Here is an 18,367-nt window from a genome sequence, read left to right as displayed (position 1 = left end):
CCATTACAACAGAAAATCCTTTTAAGAAGAGAAAAACAGATATGCTGCAAAGTATCTTTTGATTCAGCTACAAATCTTCCACCTGAGAATTTGTAGAGCAGTAGACAAAAATTCATTAGTGAAGGTGGGTGGCATCATCCCAAGACACTAGGAGTGCCTTGAAGCACCATGAAGCTACCATGAAGTCAGCTTATTTTTGCCTTTCCCACTGAGGTGCATATGTACCATATATATATATTATTAGGAGTATGAAAAAATTAAGAGAAAGGTTGTCCTTTATTATGGAAAAAGACTCTGCGTCCATATGAAATTATGAGTGTGTGCATCCATGAATGGAAAAAGACACTATATTTATGTCTGCAAAAGGAACCTTTGCTCTCATCTATGTAAGAAAAGAACAGAAAGAAATGATGTGTATGTGTGCAAGCAAGAGGAGGCTGCATGTATTGGGCGGGTGCCCTCATTGCTCAGTTTTGCATACATAAAAATGATCCCCTGAAGACTTAATTTATGTGTCCTGGGGCTAATCCCGTAAGTGTCTACTCAAGAAAGACCCAGGTTTTAATACATAAAAAGATTCAGAATTCTAAACAATTTAAAGACTATAGGACTGCATCATGAAGTGTTTACTTCTCTACTGTTAATGTGTTACATTATATATTTATATTATACATATTTACATATATAAATATGCATATTTTAAACATGATAAAACTAACAAAGGAACAAAAGAGAAAAAGAAACAAAACACATACTAAATAGAAAAAGTTGAAGAAACAGAAAAAGTTGAAGAAAAGTAGAAAAAGTTGAAGAAACAGAAAAAAAAGCCAGATGTAAAGAAGTGGCTTCCTATAATCTTCACAGCAGATTATACAAATATACAGGTAGTCTTTGATTTACCACAGTTCGCTTATTGACAGTCCAAAGTTACAACGGCACTGAAGTGGCTTATGACTGTTTTTCACAATTACGACCATTGCAGCATCCCCCATGTTCATAGGATCAAAATTTGGATGCTTGGTTCATATTTATGACAGTTGCCATTTTTTGGGGTCAGGTGATCACCTTTTGAAAACTTCGGACAAGTAAAGTCAATATGGAAGCCAGATCCACTTAGCAACATTATTACTAACTTAATAACTGCAATGATTCACTTAACAACTGTGGCAAGAAAGGTTATAAATGAGCAAAACTCATTTAAGAAATGTCTCACTTAGCAACATAAATTTTGGGCTCAATTGTATTTGTAAGTCAAGGACTACCTGTATTTGAACTTCTTTCCCCCAACTTACATTGTATAATTTTTATTTTTATAATCTTCTAAACTGTCTAATCATCAAAACCATACATCACAAGTTCCTTTTTTTCATTTTCATGCAAAAAGTCTGTAAGAGATTTCCAGTCATCGATAAACGTAGATAATATCCTTAATCAAAGAATTTATTCCTTTCAAAAAAATCCTGTGACTTCGCCAACCAGCGTTTAGAGCCGGATCTTTCCATTTCTGTGCCTGTAATATTTTCGCTGCGGTAATCATATATTGAAATAATAGTCCATGGCTGTTTTTAAACTGTTTATCCATTAATCCTGAAAGGAAATGATCATGGGCATATAAAATAACTTTAAAAAATTGCATTCAAATACGTACTATTAACACAGTGGATTTCAAAGACCAATACTCAACTGAAACTGGAACTTTATTTTTTAGAAATAATGGATAGATTTAAATTGCTTTTCCTAAATTTTTAGACTTTTACTTGAAAAAACACCAACCCACCAACCCAGAATGAAACGAACAACGTAACGATACACAGTTAAACACACGGATCTACACAAACACACATTTTCGAAGAGTCGCCCCTTCTTCAGACATACCAGCAGATGTCACTTCTGCTCTGTAATACAAGCGCCTTCAATCTCCCTTTTCCTTATTCTCCCCCCCCCAACGGTCTCCCCAAATGATACAACCCCCACAAAACTATCCCGAGTGGCCCGAAACGTAAATCCGGGCCTGGATCGAGGTAAAGGTTTTTTTTTTTTACTTAAATGTTCTTCAGACAATAACAGGCGTGCTGGTCAACCAATGAGCCGGGCCGAGAAAAGGAAAAGGCGGAGCTTCAGGTAAGCAACATCCAATGTCCGAGGCAGACATATAAATCCAAAGCAACCTAGGCCCGGCGAAAGAAGGCGCGTCCTGCGGGAAAGTGGGGGGGGGATAAAGAGGAGGTAGAAAAACTCGGGAGCTCTCGCGAGAGCTGCCCCCCCCCACTTTCCCCCCCCCTCCGTCCGCTCGCGACTGGGTGACTGCGCAGCTGCCATGTTGGTTGCTATGCTGCTGCCTGTCTGAGGGCAGGCGGGAGAAAAAAAAAAAAAAGGAAGGAGGGAGGGAGGCTGGCTCTGGGGAGGGGAGGAAGACGGAGGAGGAGGCGGCGGCACCAGCACCCGCGATTGCTGCCAATCCTCGCGCCCCCCCCCCCTTCCAATCTTCTTTCCTCAGCGCAGACAGGCATTGCCCTGCTGGATAGCTACCGCCTCCCCCCCCCCCCACTCCTTCCTCACCCTCCGGCTCCAGGCAAAGGAAGCGAGAGAAGAGGAAAGAAATCCTCCTTGGGGGTGGGTGGGGTTAGACGAGGGGGGGGCTGCTTTTCCCCTCAGGGAGGCGACGACCGAACCCTCCTCTCTCCCCCTCCCCACAACCTTCGCTCGGTTTCCCCCGTGGCTGGGGAGGCAGGAAGACTCGGTCGCCTTCCGCGTCTCCTCCCTCCATCTCTCCTCGCCTTTTCTGCTTGCAGGAGGAATGTGGGGGGGCCTTGAGTTGAGAGTGGGGCGCTGGGGGCAACGGCTGCGGGAGACCCCCCTTCCTTTCGGCCTGCTGTTGCGTGTGGGCACAAGAACTAAATTGAACTGAGCGGAGGGCTTGAACTCGCCCTTTTTTGGGGGGGGAGGGGGGGAATACCCCCCCCTCTTCCACCTCCCCTCCACTTTTTCTACCTTTCGGCTTTCGAGTTGGGTTTGTTGCTTCGTTGCCGTTCTCTGGAAGGACGAGGCTTGTTATATATGAAGGTAAGGAAATCTCTCTTTTTCTTTTAAAAATAATAATATATATATATATATATAAAAGAAACTTGTCAGGTTACCGTGGGAGAAACTCCCCACCGCCACCCCTTTTTTTTTTTTCCTTACCGCTCCGAATATTATTACGTCGTTTGCTCTATACTAGTAAGTAAAAGGTTAAAGAAGAGAGGAAGGCGCCAAATCGCCACTCCGCGCTCTCTGCGGATTGCTCGGGTCTTGAGTGTGAATTGTGGGTTGACCCCAACATATAAGGCAACTGTGCGGGACAACAACTCAGCGGAAGGTGCCTGGCGGGGTTGGTGGATGGCTTGGAAGTGGCCGGATCGACGTTGCTTTCCCTCCCTCTCTCTCTCCCTCTTGCCTTGGGGTTCGACGATTTTGAATTTCCTGATTCCCCCCCACCCCCGAGGAACACAACGTCCCTTCAAAGATTATTTATCCGAATTGCTCCAGAAACTGGGAGAGAGAGAGAGAGAGTGAGAGAGTTAAGAGTTAATAAACTGGTGTCTCGTCTGCTGGCAAAAGACGGCGAAAGATCCCCATGACTTTTTTTTATCATCATCATCATCATCATCATCATCATCATCATTATTATTATCATTATTATTATTATTATTATTATTATTTTATTCTTCCTTTCCTTATTTTGTGAAGCTGTGCCACGGCAATAGCAGAGTGACTGACATACTCAAAAATTATATGCGTTTCGAAGACCCAATGGCTGTCCTGAATGAAGCGTGCGGTGTTGCGTTGCGTCCTATTATATTAGCCGGAGAAGCAGCAGCAGCCGCAAGGATTACGTTATTCTTTAGAGGGAGTGAAGAAGCGACAAAAAAAAAAAATAATAATAAAAAAAAATAGGTTGCCTGAAGGCATGCTGGGGTCCCCCAATTTTAATTACTTAGTTGCAGAGATAAAAAAAGATATTTTGAAAATAAGTAGCAAAGGCTTGGGAATGGTTTATAATATAAAAACAATGTATTTTTCTAGAGCGAAATTAAGACAGATGAAATGTTACGTTTAAAAAAAATTAAAAAGCCCCCCCCAGCCCTTTACCTTAAAGCATGTTTTCTATAGCTATACTGAGAATTAAAAATGAAACTAGAATTATATTACTTTACCTGTTCAAGAGATGCATATCTATATATTGAGTTAGCTCTGTAAGGATTTGATGGGACAATATCACAATCTCAGAGCAGCCACTTCCGCACCGACATGGGTAATGTAGCATAGTAAAACGTTGATAAATCATAAAGATATTTTAGGAAGACACTTTGCAGTTTTGTTTTACAATTCTGAAGTAAACCTTTGGGAAGAGGAAAATATGATATTCTACCTGAATACCTCATGTAAAACTGCCTTTTCCCCTTTCTCATAGGAAAAAAATGTATTAAGCTAGAAGTTGAGGTTCAGAATGCCATTCAGAAAAATAGAAAGGAATAGTGATAGTACATGTTATATAGAGATTCCAATGTGCAACTTTAAAATATGAAAAGAGTCTTAAATACTAAAATTAAACTAGACCACTCTTGATATATTAAATTATTTGTGGTTATGTATTAATGTAGAAAATTATTTCTTGCTTATCAAAATTCCAATCAATCTGGATTCTTTCTATGCCTAGCTTACATACTTGCTAAATGTACTCCATGCTATGTTGTCACTTGGAAAGAAAAATGATTATATGTGGACTATAATTTTAAATTTAGATATTGCTAATTCATGTGAAAGTAATAGTCATTTGCAAAAGTAATATAATTAGAATTTTAGAAATATAAAATAGTAAAACAGTGTAACTTCAATAATGGCTTTCTGATTTTTGAAAATCCAAAACTATAGTTTGCATGTATTAACTGAAAACCAAATAAAATAATTATATATATTTTATGTTAATATTTTTAGGTTACAATATTTTTTATTTTGTATTAACTAAGGAAGCAATATATTTGTACTTTGAGACATTTGCAAAATCTTCAGTGTATTATACCAGGAAGTCAATAAATGATATCCATCAGATGTTTTGGACCACAGTTTTCAAACTCCTTGGCCATATTTGGATGTTGATGGAGGTTGTATTCCCCTCAAATAGAAAGCACATGAAGTTACTTACTGCAATTTAGTTGTGCACCACTTTTTATAATATAAATTAACCATGGTATGTGATATGGCTTTATTAGTATAATCACGTTATATAAAGATACGTTTATGTTTATTTGATTTTTATCTCACCTTTATTACTTTATAAGAAACTCAAGGTGGTGAACATGCATAATACTCCTTCCTCTTATTTTCCCCAGCAACAATAACCCTTTGAGATGTGTTGGGATGAGAATAAATGACTGGCCCAAGGACACCCAGTTTCATGCCTAAAGCATGATTAGAACTCACAGTCTCTTCATTTCTAGGCCAGCACCTTAACCTATATCAAACTGCTGTATATTAACCCTATCATAATTTTTCCTAGGCTCTGCATTGATCTGGATTCAAAATGTACAATGCGTCTCAGTGCATACAAATGGGCATGCAAGAAGCAGCTATTGGAAACACCTTAAAGCAGCTATGTCTTTTCCTGGGCTCATGCAATTGCTTTCTTCAGCTGCAGACAAACCCAGGAAAAGACATTGGTTTAAAATGTTTCTGCTACATGTGAATTAATGGATACCCTGAATTGCATTTTTCCTTTTGAATTCAGATAACTGCTCAGCTCTTACACTTCTATTCATTCTTTTTAATTTTATATTTAATACAATTTTTTCTCAATACATTTTATGGAATAAATTCAAAGTTTACATTGTAGCAGTCATTTTAATGATAAAACATACTTAGGATGTTTCATTGGAAGCCACATTACAAGTTGTATGCTTTGGAGGAAGTCACTTAGTTAAACGATACTTTTTGAATTATCTCAGTGAGTGGCAGCAATCTAGCTGTCCTTGAGTGATCCTGGAAGCTAAGCAGAGTTGACTCTTAATATGTGGATGGGTGCTCTCTGATTATTTCACAGCTGATGGCAAGAGACAATTTTTAAAAAATTCTAAGAGGAAGAAATGATAGATCACTTCCATAAAGTTGCCAAGAAAACTGCATGGATAGAATTACAGGATGGAGTTTGACTTAATAATGTATTCTAGTTGTTTTAACTCTTGATTTCATTATGGTTAAGGCTCTTTTGCCATGTCAGGCAATTAATATTTGGGAAAGATTTGTTGTATTGTCATGTTCTGCTTTTATTGAAGACATGTTATAAACATATTGAAATTAGACCTTTTGATGTTTTGCTAACAATCAGGGATGTATTCAGTTCAATTAAAAGTGATCCACATGTGCAAACAGGTTTTTCTGCATCTTGTTATATAGTATAGTTATCACATCTGCTTAATTAAGTGGTTGTGGTGGTCTATTATCTGTTATTCTATAAGTCTGCTCAGTTTTCTCCTGTACTAGAGCTGGAAAAGGTAATAACAAAAACCATTGGATTGGATGAAATGGGAGGTGTCAGTGTCAGTGTCAGGTTACCTGTTTATATGGATTAAGTTGAGAGGAAGGCAAAGAGAAGAGAACTACCATTTATATGATAACGAGTCAATGAAAAGGCATGGAAATGAACTGTTTTTACCTTGTGGAGGCTACTCTCAGTATAAGATTGAAAGATGACAAGTATTTGTTTAAAGAATGCTATGGGTTTAAAGCCAAACTGAAGACCTTTTAGAGAAATATTGCTAGTAACAAGCACTTTTATTTGCAATTTAATTGGGGTTCAAATCTTTTTTAACCTTTAGTTTGGGGAGAAAAACATTTCTTTAGAGTTATTCTGCAAATACCTTTTTTTTTTCTTCAAAAGGCAAAAGATGCATTTGTATTTTGTATATATCTCTTTTTACATTTATGCTTTTGGGACTACAGTACCCATATTATGTGATGCTGCAAAATATTATGTGGATTACACAGAATAACAAAAGCCTATTTTCCCTTTTCTAGTTCCCATTTCTTGTAGATCCAGAAAATTTTAGAGATTCAGGCTAAGAAGTTGAATCATAATTTTTGAGTGTGAGTGTGTGTGATTCAAAACATAATTTACTAGTTTTTAAGAATCTAAATATGACAAAATCTTTTTTATTTGACTTGGATATATTTCAAAAAGATACTGGAAGGATTAAATATTACAAAAACACTTCAGGGTTTATTTGGGTTGCTTTCTATCCTTCCGGATTATTGTAGAATTCTTAAACTAGTCTGATTTTGAATAGGGGATATGTTGTCTGCATTACATTAAAACTGGACTACAACAGAACTATATCACACAACTAGACCTGTAGACCACTTTCTCAGAAAATGACATATCCTTTTGTCTTCCTATGTTGTTACTTGCTCATGTAGCTCAAGAGAAAAGAATAGAAGAAAATGAAAAAAAAAACCATTGTGTACAATATTGCATTACATGGTTGAGTTATATTGGTATTACTATTTTGGATTGGATTGAAATTTAGAGTAAATGAATATGTTTAATATGTTTGTCATCTAAAGTTTCATCTCATTGACTTTTGTAGATTTAAATACTTCAAAACATAAAATTGCTTTTTGTAAAATGTATTCATTGTGCATTGTTCTAGCATTTAGGTATATAGAGTCTGAATACATATGACATGATTTGTTTCTTTTGCTGCCTGAAAAAAAAAAGGGGGGGTGGAATCTTCTCCTTGCTCAACCATTGAAACAAGTAGCATTGGAAAGTACTACTCCAGTTAGATTTGGTATGCATCCTCCATAGTTTCGGACAGTGATGGCTAACCTTTTTGCCATCACGTGCCAAAAGCGGGGGGAGCGCGGGGGGATCGTGCACATGCGTGCCCACACCCATAATTCTATGCGCCCCACCCCCCATGCATGTGTACGCACCCCACCCGCACTCCCCCCGCTTTTGACACGCAATGGCCCAGTGGGCCCGGTAGGCCCGTTATTTGTCCTCCCCAGGCTCCAGAGGCTTTCTAGGAGCCTGGGGAGGGCGAAAACGGCCTTCCCCATCCCTGGAGGCCCTCCGGAGGCTGGAAACATCCCATTTGCTGACTTCTGGTGGGCCCAGAAGGCCCGAAAATTGGCTGGCAGAGCTGAGCTCACATGCCCACTGATATGACTCCACGTGCCACCTGTGGCACACGTGCCATAGGTTCGCCATCATGGGTTTAGGAGAAAACTAGCAGTCTGCTTCTGCTATAAACATGTAATCACCCCAAATGTATCTTGTATGTAGAAGGAAGCCAGAACTTGCTGCAATTTCCTATTATAGTGGCAAGCCAGTTAATGGAATTGCCACACCTAAACTCAATTAAAGGTAATTATAAAGTGCTGGGTTTCTTTTTTTATTTTATATACATTGAATCCAATGATAATGCTCCTCCCCATACCATTGAGTTTTTCCTACAGTTGCAATGGGCTTGTTTTCTGGTAACTTGGGGTCAAGATTTCTCTGTAGTCACTCTGAGTTTCTGGAAATCTGTGCTGTGTTGAGGGGATTTGGGCTTTTTGTAGCTTTCTAGAAAGCCCACATAAGGCATTGTTTTAAATACATTTTAGTTGTTGATTATTTTATTTCTAATTTTAACTTTGGTCTTCTGATTTTTAGTGTATACTACAGAATGACTGATACATACTGTACAGGTAGTCCTCAACTTATGACCACAATTGAGCCCAAAATTTCTGCTGCTATGCAAGACAGTTGTTGAGTTTTGTCCCATTATATGACCTTTCTTGCCACAGTTGGTAAGTGAATCACTGCAGTTGTTTAGCAACATGGTTGTTAAATGAATCTGGCTTCCTTGTTGACTTTGCTTGTTAGAAGGTCACAAAAGGTGATCACATGAGCCAAGACACTGCAACCCTCATAAATATGCCAACTTGCCAACTATCTGAATTTTGATTATATAATCATGGGGATGCTGCAGTAGTCATAAGTGTGAAAAACAGTCCTATGTAACTTTTCAGTGCCGTTGTAACTTTGAATGGTCACTAAATGAATGGCTATAAGCTGAAGACTAACTGTAATATATTACATTTAACAAATGTACAATTTATTTCTTTATTGGATTTTTCCTTAGTAGCAATGCATCCATGTCTTTTTTGAACAGGTAACTTATTGATCTTTTTGATCTACAATTCTACTGCACGTGCAGTTAACATTAAGGTATATATAGGATCACATCTACAAAAACATTTAAATCACCTATTCCTTCTTCCGGTACAGAGAAATTATGTTCCCCTTTTTTCTATTAAACTGCTGTTTTATATGCTGGTTGGGGAATAATATAGTTAATGGGAATAGTATAAAAAGAAACATGGAGGATTCAGTCCTCTTCAGTTGTGTTGATGTTGCTGGATAATTAAATCTCCCTTCTAATGATCCCGTTTTATTTTACTCTTTTGCTTCTGTATTGGGATTATAGCTAGCCCAAAAGAGAAAGCACAAAAGTCCTTTATGGGTTGCATAAATCCTTTGGCTTGACCATCCTTTTGCTTACAGGAGAATCCAGAGAAACTGTTTTAATGTCACTACTATCACTAATAGTGGGCTATTGAAAAGGACTTGGTATTAAAAATTAATCTGCATCAGAGATTAATTGGTTGAAAAGAAGGCAAGTTTCCTTTCTAATAGGGAGGACGTTTTGCAGAAAATTGATCTTGAATTACTGAGTTGAATTTTTGCAGAGTTAAGAGTGCTATGATAAATGGTTAAGAAAAATGATTGTATCTGGCATTAGCAAGATTCTATTGTGATATTGAAAAGTAACATGTTTAGAAGAAAACTTGTATATATTGAACTTAGTATAGTACATATATGTTAACGATGATTTGTTAAAGAAGGCGTCAGATATCTTCCTAAATATTTCTGATTTAGGTTCCTTTTTTTTATCTTGGGTCCTTTTATTTTCAAATTGACTAATCATAAGCTTTCAGTATGACTGTCTATGCCACATCTTATGCACACTATAAACATTAGTGAACAAGCAAATCTTTCTTTGGAGTCTAACAACTGTTCTTTCTTTTGTGCCATGTGCATTCTGGTGCCATCACTGCTTGTAAAGTAATAGAAAGCCACCAATCATACTGCTTTTAACCAAACTGCTATAACATAATTATGTATAGAAGAATAATGTTTCAAGTAGGCAAATGGAAACCAAGGTATAACAGGGAATGGTAAGGGTAAGAAATTATAACTAATCAGTTGTTTGATGAGATGGGAGCTATAAAATTTGAAGAATAAAAAATAAAACTTTTGGCTCATAATTCATAATGTTGCCTGTCTCTTGACTAAATTTGATGACATCATAGCTGCAGTAGTGTTTTCTGAAATACTAATTGTATCTCATTCATTCCAATGGTTAATGAATAGCAAATTTAATGTGCCAAGACTGTAACTCTTAACAGCTTTAAAGAAGTGGTATATAGATTGTCTGTTTGATTGGTTAACAATTATTGCTGAATTAAATATTAAAATGTGAAAAAATGTTAGCTTATTGTAGAACAATACGGGTAGTCATCAACTTACAACCATTTGTTTTGTGACTGTTTGAAGTTACAAAGGCACTGAAAAAAAATATGACAGGTTTTCACACTTATGGCCATTTCAGCATCCCCAGAATTACATGATCAAAATTCGGGCACTTGGCAACTGGCTTGTATTTATGATAGCTGTGCTGTCCTGGGGTCATGTGATCATCATCTGTAACCTTCCCGGCTGGCTTACAAAAAGTAAAGTCAATAAGGGACACTAGATTTGCACAATTCACTTTATAACAAAAAGGTTGCAAAATGGGGCAAAACTCACTTAGCAACTGTCTTGCTTAGCAATGGAAACTTTGGATTCGGGAATGGTCATAAGTCAAGGACTTCCTGTAGTGTAATCTATCTAAGTCAGGGGTGTCAAACTCAGTTTTATTGATGGATGCATCAGGGTTGTTTTTGACATTGGGGGGCCAGGGTAGGTGTGGCTGGGGTGGGTGTGGCCAGCTTGATGTCACTCATGTCGGGGGGCCCTGTGGTGGCCCAAGCACTCTGCTAGCGAAAATGGGCTCCCGAGCTCCATTTTCAGCTGCAATGGCCTCCTGCAACCCTCTGCCAGCAAAAACAAAGTTCCGTTTTCACTGGCAGAGGCACTGTGGTCTGGTCCTTTGCTGTTTCCAGGGCAGCCCTGCGGGCCAGATTTAGACACCCCGCGGGCCGGATCGGGCTCTCAGGCCTTGAGTTTGACACCCCTGATCTAGGTGTTCCTAATTACATCTCATGTTAATGATAAAGGAATTCAATAATACCTTGCAATAGTTAATAATGCTTTGGGTGAAGAAATTTTTCTGTTGACATTCAGTGTCATTATGTGATTCCTCTTTTTGTAAACTCCGGAATGGGGAAGATACAGTATAATATTCCATAGCTGCTGAATTTCAACCTAGAGTGTCTTAGCCAGCGGTTCTTCATTTGTAAGGTGTTCCAACCCATTGACTAGTTCACACATCACACTAAGCCATAATGTGGCTTATCATGTAAGTCCAACCAATTGTATTTTATTTGACAAGCAATTTTGCAATAAAGAATAGCTTTTAAGAGGCCAGTCACTAGATTCAATCCAGACTACTTATGGGTGATTTTAAAGTATCCCATTGGATACGTCTTCAATCAAAGAAGAGGGGAAAACAATTTTAGTTTGAAAAGTTGTTCTGAAATTTTTTTCCAGAAAGTTGGAGCTTTCTACTAAGTAACATAAGTAAATATTGCTGCAGGCTGAATGTATTATGAAAATCATCCCTTCCCCCTTTACCTTATTTCATTTTAAGCTTTTGCTTAATAGATTTCATTTCATTTTGTTTCACTCTCGTGGAATCTCTTGCCATCTGGAGATGTGGGGATTTATTCTAGGTCCTTATACATTATATACATTGAAAAGGACTACAATGTTTTTGTCAGCCTCAGCTGGAACAAACATTAGCTAAAACACCTGATATGCACATCTGCTCAAATGCTTTTCATGGGACTGTACAAGGATGTCAAAGGGCTCAGTTGCTCCTTCCCCAATAAAGAACAATCCTCAGGTTCCTAGTCTATATTTTAAAATTAAAAAAAAATTAAAAAAAATCAAAGTCATTCAAGAAACCACTGTATGAGGCACACCTCGAAATTATTACACAATCTTTCTTCAGAACCAAATGTGGAAAAAGGTGGAAAGTCTCATCCTGTTCCCATGTTAATTTCTCAATAGCCCTTGCTTTTGGTAGGTCTTAAGGATGGAGAAGTGAATGGGAGTTCTCCTGGAAGGTAAATGCTCCTTTTCTTACATTTAAAATAATCCCAATCCTCTGAAAAGTCAGAAATTGTCCTGAAAGAAAAAAAAAATGACTTCAAACAGTTTGGGAAGGGGATGGTTAAAGGTGGGAATGTAGTAATGATTTCCAAAGTTCACTTATTCCCATTTTCACCCATAACTTTCCTGCATACCAAAAACAAAAAAAGAAGTAAAGCATTTTTGGCCATTCTTTATGTTAGAATCACCAAAAATACCTAATAGTTTACTAAGACTGTTTCTTTCATAGAATATAACACATAGTAAGTAATCAACTAAAAGAATGGACAAGTGTGGATAAATGGTGGCATATTCTGCAAGTACAAGTATGTGCTATGTAAAAGTTTTGTCTCTTGAGAAAGTTTTCTTAATATGCTTGCTGATGATTTCAAATCTTTGGTTGCACAGTGCCTTTCCACTTATACATGAATTACCAATTTCCCTAGCAAGATGTTAAACCAGTGGAAAAAAGGAGGTGCAGAGCATGGTATAAAATTCTATAACCCAAATGGAAATATTCTCATACATTTATTCTTAAGCACTATGTTACTCAACCATGTTTGCTTTCTTGTCTTGTGTGTGCAGTGAAAGAATTGTATCCATTTTGATGGTTTTTTAAAATGCTGATGGATATCTTGCAGACAAAGAGGTAGAATGCATTAAAGCATAAGAATTAGCATTTGTTATATTGCGCACCATAATTTTGCCCAAGTTAAAAGCTCATTTTAGGGCTGAAGATGCCATTCAGCTTCAACACAATGTAATACATCTAACTTTGCTTCTAATGTTAGGCAGATCCTTTTCATTTTGCACAAGATGTTGATAGTCTGTTTAAACCATAATAAAACTACCAACTATTGCAGGTTTGGAAGTTGAAGACAGGATGCACAATTAGAATTACCATGCAGCATGAGGGTAAATGTAAGAGTAAAGACAAAGATTTTAGCAGGAAAATATGTGAGTGGTTTTAATGGGAAGAAATCTTGGCATGTTTCCAAACTTTCTGGTATAAATTAACTGGTGCAAATTGCATAGTACCATGTTTCCCTGAAAATAAGACCTGGTCGTATTTTCTTTTGGCCTCTGAAATAAGCCCTAGGGCTTATTTTGGGGAGAAGTCTTATTTCTTTTGAGTGCCACTGCTGTGAGGTGGGGGGGGTGGAGCCCCGACATCTGCCTTGCCTCGCTGCACCAGCCCACTTCTTCTGGCACCAGCACAACACTGGTGTAGGAGGCCGAGAGATGTGCTGGTGCTGCAAAGCAAGGCACTTGTTGGGGCCTCGATGGCCTGGCTGCGGGGGCCCTGAGCAGTCCACCCTCTCCCCCCACCTTTTGGCAGTGGCACCGGTGTGTTGCTCGGCCTCCTACAACACATGGCTGCTGGTGCTGCCGCCACAAGGCAGTTATCGGAACGTGGATGGCCTGACTGCGGGGGCCCTGAGGTAAGGTGATGTGCATGTGAGACAGTTCTACCCTCCCTTGCCTCGTCTCATCTCGTGTCGGCAGCACTGCAAGCAACCAGACAGAATGGGCAGCCAGCTGGCTGCACAGGTGCTTAAGTAGGGTTTATTTTGGTGAGTAGGGCTTATGTTGGGTGCACATACAGAAAACATGCTAGGTCTTATTTTCAGGGAAACACAGTAGCAAATTCTTGGGTGAAAATTATCAATTGCTTAAAGTGACAGAAACCAATATTTAAGTTTTACAAATGTCTACCCTTGATATCATCTGTTTATAATTCAGTTTTTAGGTATGCAAAATTGTGTAGCATTTCTTAAAGCTGAAGTTGGTTTGATAGTTAAGTTTTGTTATGGAGATTGCCTATACTGGACTGTAGTCATTAACAGTAGATTGCCTTATTTTGATGTTGCTCTTACCGTAAGTGAGAGGATGGGTTTTTTTTGCCCAAAACCAACCCTTTGCATAATCCTGCTGGACTCATGACTTCTGCTGAAAAAGCAAGTATCAGTCATGGCTAGAAGGGCCTTTAATTATGCTACCAGTTGTACCCATTCCTCTATCAAGGGCCCTGCTCATGGTTGCTGATGCCCTGGGCCTTCCCAATTGGACTATTGCAATGCACTCTACATGAAACTGCCCTTGAGGATTATCCAGAAACTTCACTCACTGCAAAATGTAGCAACACAAGCAGTTATGTGTGTTTCTGGTAGAACATATAGCAGTAGCGTTTAGACTTATATACCACTTTATAGTGCTTCACAGCCCTCTCTAAGTGGTTTACAGAGCTCGCATATTGCCCCCAACAATTTGGGTCCTCATTTTATCCACCTCGGAAGGATGGAATGCTGAGTCAACCTTGAGCGTGGTCAGATTTGAACTGCCAAATTGCAGTCAGCTGGCAGTCAGCAGAAGTAGCCTGCACTACTGCATTCTAACCACTGCGTCACATATTACATCTCTACTGTATGAGTTGCTTTGGTTACCAGTTTGTTTCTGGGTCTAATTCAAAGTGTTGGTGTTGATGTAAAGGTCTCCATGGCATGGGACCAGATTATTTGAGGGACCACTGTCTTTCCTTCTTTCCATAATCTACCCTTTCAAATCATCAAATTCATAAATCACCAATTCATTTTTTTTCTTTTTTCAACAAAAAGCCCATAAGGGGTTTCCAGTTACTAATGAATGAAGTAGTTGTCCTTTTTTCTAATCAGATTAGTCAATTTTGCCATCTCTGCTTATTCTGTCATCTTCAACAGCCATTCCTCTGTTGGTATTTCAGAGTCTTTCCATTTTTGTGCACATAATTTAGAAGGCCGCATATAGATCAGTTATGTTTATGGTGAGGTTTGGACAGTGAATTGATTAATTGAAATGTGGAAGGTACAATTTAAAAGAATGGAAAGCTAGAGTAAAGATTAGTAAGAAAAGGATACAATTAGGGAGCAAAGGCAAATTCACTTAACATAATATGAAAGTTGAGAGGTGTATGCAAAAAGTAAAAAATAATAGATTTTTTAAATATGTCCCCTAAAGCACTGACTTTGGAAGACTTCTGATTAATTTCTTTTAACTAGAAGATAGACATATTGGTTATTCCTTCATCTAATATCCTTGCCATTTCAAATAAGGAAAGTTGGTTTACAAATTTACTGAAAGCCATAATTAGTTTTCAGATTTTGCAAAGAATTGTTAGATTTATTATTCAATATAAAAAATGGAAATAGCCAGGTAGGGTAAAGAACTCTTTTTTTTCTTTTTTCTTTTTTGGGGTGGGGGGCTTCTCCTTGGCTGAAGTGAGCAGTAAATGATAAATCTTTCTGGCTTTACACAGTAAAATGTGTTTCTGTGCTAGGGCTTAACAGAACAGTGACAGACATAGTGTAGCTAGTTAAGAAACTTTATTGTATTCATGAAAGAAATGGATTTTTGCTAGTGTGAGATGTGTTTCCTATACCCATTGTAGCCTTTTCTTCCTATATTTCTCACAAATTAACAGATTGTGCTGTACTTAGTAGCCTTGAAGTGAGAAGCTATTGAGTATTTACATAGCTGCCAACTCTAGTCTGAAACTGTTGACTCAACGTACTACCCATAAGTAAAGATTCAGAACATAAATCCTGTCATATAATACATGGTGACATGTCTCCTTGCACAGCGCATAATGGGGGAAAAGATGTTCAGACATTGCATAATAAAGGAAACTGGATATCATTGTTTTAATAAAATCAATTTCTGCAATTTTTCTCAGTAGGTCTTAATATATTTTATAACTTATGCAATATGTTTGCACCAGAAGATCCTTATTTCATTTTTCCTGAAATATACGTGTTTTCCCTGAAAATAAGACCTATCCTGAAATCAAACCCTAGGTTGCTTTTAATACATGTGCCCAATATAAGCCCTAACCCCAAAATAAGCCCTAGTTAAGATCCCACCCACTCTGTTGCACCTGGTTGCATGGGATGGGGTGAGGCGCATGGGTAAAAATCAAGCTGGGAGGGATGGGGAGTGGAGCTGCGCCATGTGCCCCATACCCACTTATCTTCGGACAAGTGCAGCCAGGCCTTGCACACCCTGACACCTGCCTCGCGGATCCACTTCTGCAGCCACTTGTGTGCGTTGCCCTAGCTTCCGTTTCACTGTCAGAGGTCTTCAGGAAAGGCCTTGGCAGCCAAGAAATGAGCTCTGGATTGACACATGCAACACCACCTGGCTTCTGTTTTGCTGTCGGAGGCCTTTGGGAAAGTCCTCTGCAGCTGAGAAAAGAGCTCCGGATTGATATGTGTGGCGTCCCCCGATCTTCATTTTGCCATCAGAGGCCATCAGAGCTAATTTCTTGGCTGCAGAGGCCTTTCCTGAAGGCCTCTGACAGCAAAACAGAGGCCAGGGGTGCTGCACATGAGCGGTGGCAAACAGCTGCAGAAGAAGTGGGATGGCAGCGGCCACACGGGCTCCTGCTGGGCGGGGCTGTCATTGCCACTGCCGCAAGTTGAGATAGTGGAAGACATCCCCTGAAAATAAGACCTAATGTCTATTTTGGGGGGGGGACCAAAAAGGTCTTATTTTCAGGAAAACACAGTACATGTATCTGTAGTACTCAATTTTTGCAAGTCTCACGGGTTCTTGGCATAATCCCATATTCCTGGAAAGGGATTTTACCTGTATTTAGTTCTCCAAAAGCTTTTCAGCATTTTGTTACTCATTCTTCTTTTAATCTCCTTTGTCTTTTTAAATAAAAGAATAAAACACATTCTTAACTAGGAGAAAAAACATTGCATTTTATAGGACTTTGGCTTTCTGTGAACGTTTCTGTCACCATGAAGTTTATTTGTAGTAATAAATTCAAAATGTAATGATTTTGTGAATAATCAGTAGATTCTAAAGAGTTTCTCACAGAAGTATATAATAATAATAATAATAATAATAATAATAATAATAATAATAATAATAATAATAATAATAATAATAATAATAATAATAATTACTTTATTGTCATTGTACGTGTATACACAGTATACCCATACAACAATATTCACTTAACACCCAAAGACCAGGTCCAATACACATAACAATCCCCAAACACACTCCCACCCACCACAATTCCCCACCCAAACAACAGACCAAGTAATGCTGTCCAACAGCTCACTGATGGTGGCCCTATAGTTCATTGTTGAGTGCAATTATAGCTCTGGGATAAAAACTATTCAGAAAATGTGTGGTCCGAGTTTTAATTGTTCTGTATCTTCTGCCAGAAGGCAACAGTCCAAAAAGATTGTAAGCAGGATGGGAAGAGTCTCTGAGAATGTTGTGCAACTTCCTCAAACAGCGAGATTTGAAGATGTTGTCCAGGGCTGGTAGCTGGAACCCGATGATATTCTGGGCAGTTTTAATGATTCTCTTTAGAGCTTTTTTGTCCGCTACAGAGCTGCTTCCATACCATGAAAGAACGCCATATATCAGGACACTCTCAATCGTGCTGCGATAGTAAGACAGAAGTAGATGCTGAGATAGATTTATCTTCCTGAGCATTCTCAGGAAGTACAGCCTCTACTGTGCCTTTTTCTATATCCTACTAGACTTAAATATATACTTAATGTACAATTCTGCTAATCATTTTAATTGCATGGCTTAAAGTTTACTTTCAAGTAAACAACATTAAATCAATAAGACATTATTCTGAGTACATATTTATGGAATGTAAATATTTGTAATTAACCTTTGGAACAACTTTTTCTTATTTGCTAAGAGGAGCAATGCAATATAAATACAACTAATCTTTGTGCCATTGTTATATTTTTGGCTGTTTTGAATTAAATATATTTAGTTATCCTGTTTTTTTTTTCTTACTGGAAGCTTTCTGCTCGTTATGGTGTATGAATGAAGAAGAAAGGAGCTCCAATGATAGCAGCTTGTCATAGCAAATTGACTAATCCTAGTTACTTTACTTATTTATTTACAAATATTTATATGCCGCCCTTCTCCCAAAGGACTCAGGGTGGCGAACAG

At 38.3% G+C, this 18,367-nt stretch overlaps 1 protein-coding gene across 2 annotated transcripts in view; it reads left to right on the top strand.

Moving 5' to 3' along the window:
* Nucleotides 1-2,921: 2,921 nt before the first annotated feature.
* PTPN4 (protein tyrosine phosphatase non-receptor type 4) overlaps nt 2,922-18,367 on the top strand; it is a 102,802-nt gene continuing 87,356 nt past the window's right edge. For both annotated transcript variants that reach the window (XM_070951451.1, XM_070951367.1), the window contains exon 1: nt 2,922-3,063. The gene's annotated coding sequence lies outside the window, so the exon portion shown is untranslated. The remainder of the gene's footprint in view (nt 3,064-18,367) is intronic.

This window comes from Pituophis catenifer, unplaced genomic scaffold (assembly GCF_029215685.1).
Source record: "Pituophis catenifer annectens isolate HBS135680 unplaced genomic scaffold, rPitCat1.0.hap2 SCAF_1, whole genome shotgun sequence".
NCBI classification, from domain to species: Eukaryota; Metazoa; Chordata; class Lepidosauria; order Squamata; family Colubridae; genus Pituophis; species Pituophis catenifer.
The sequence above is the reverse complement of the archived record's forward strand: the minus strand, read 5'-3'. Positions and strand labels throughout refer to the sequence as shown.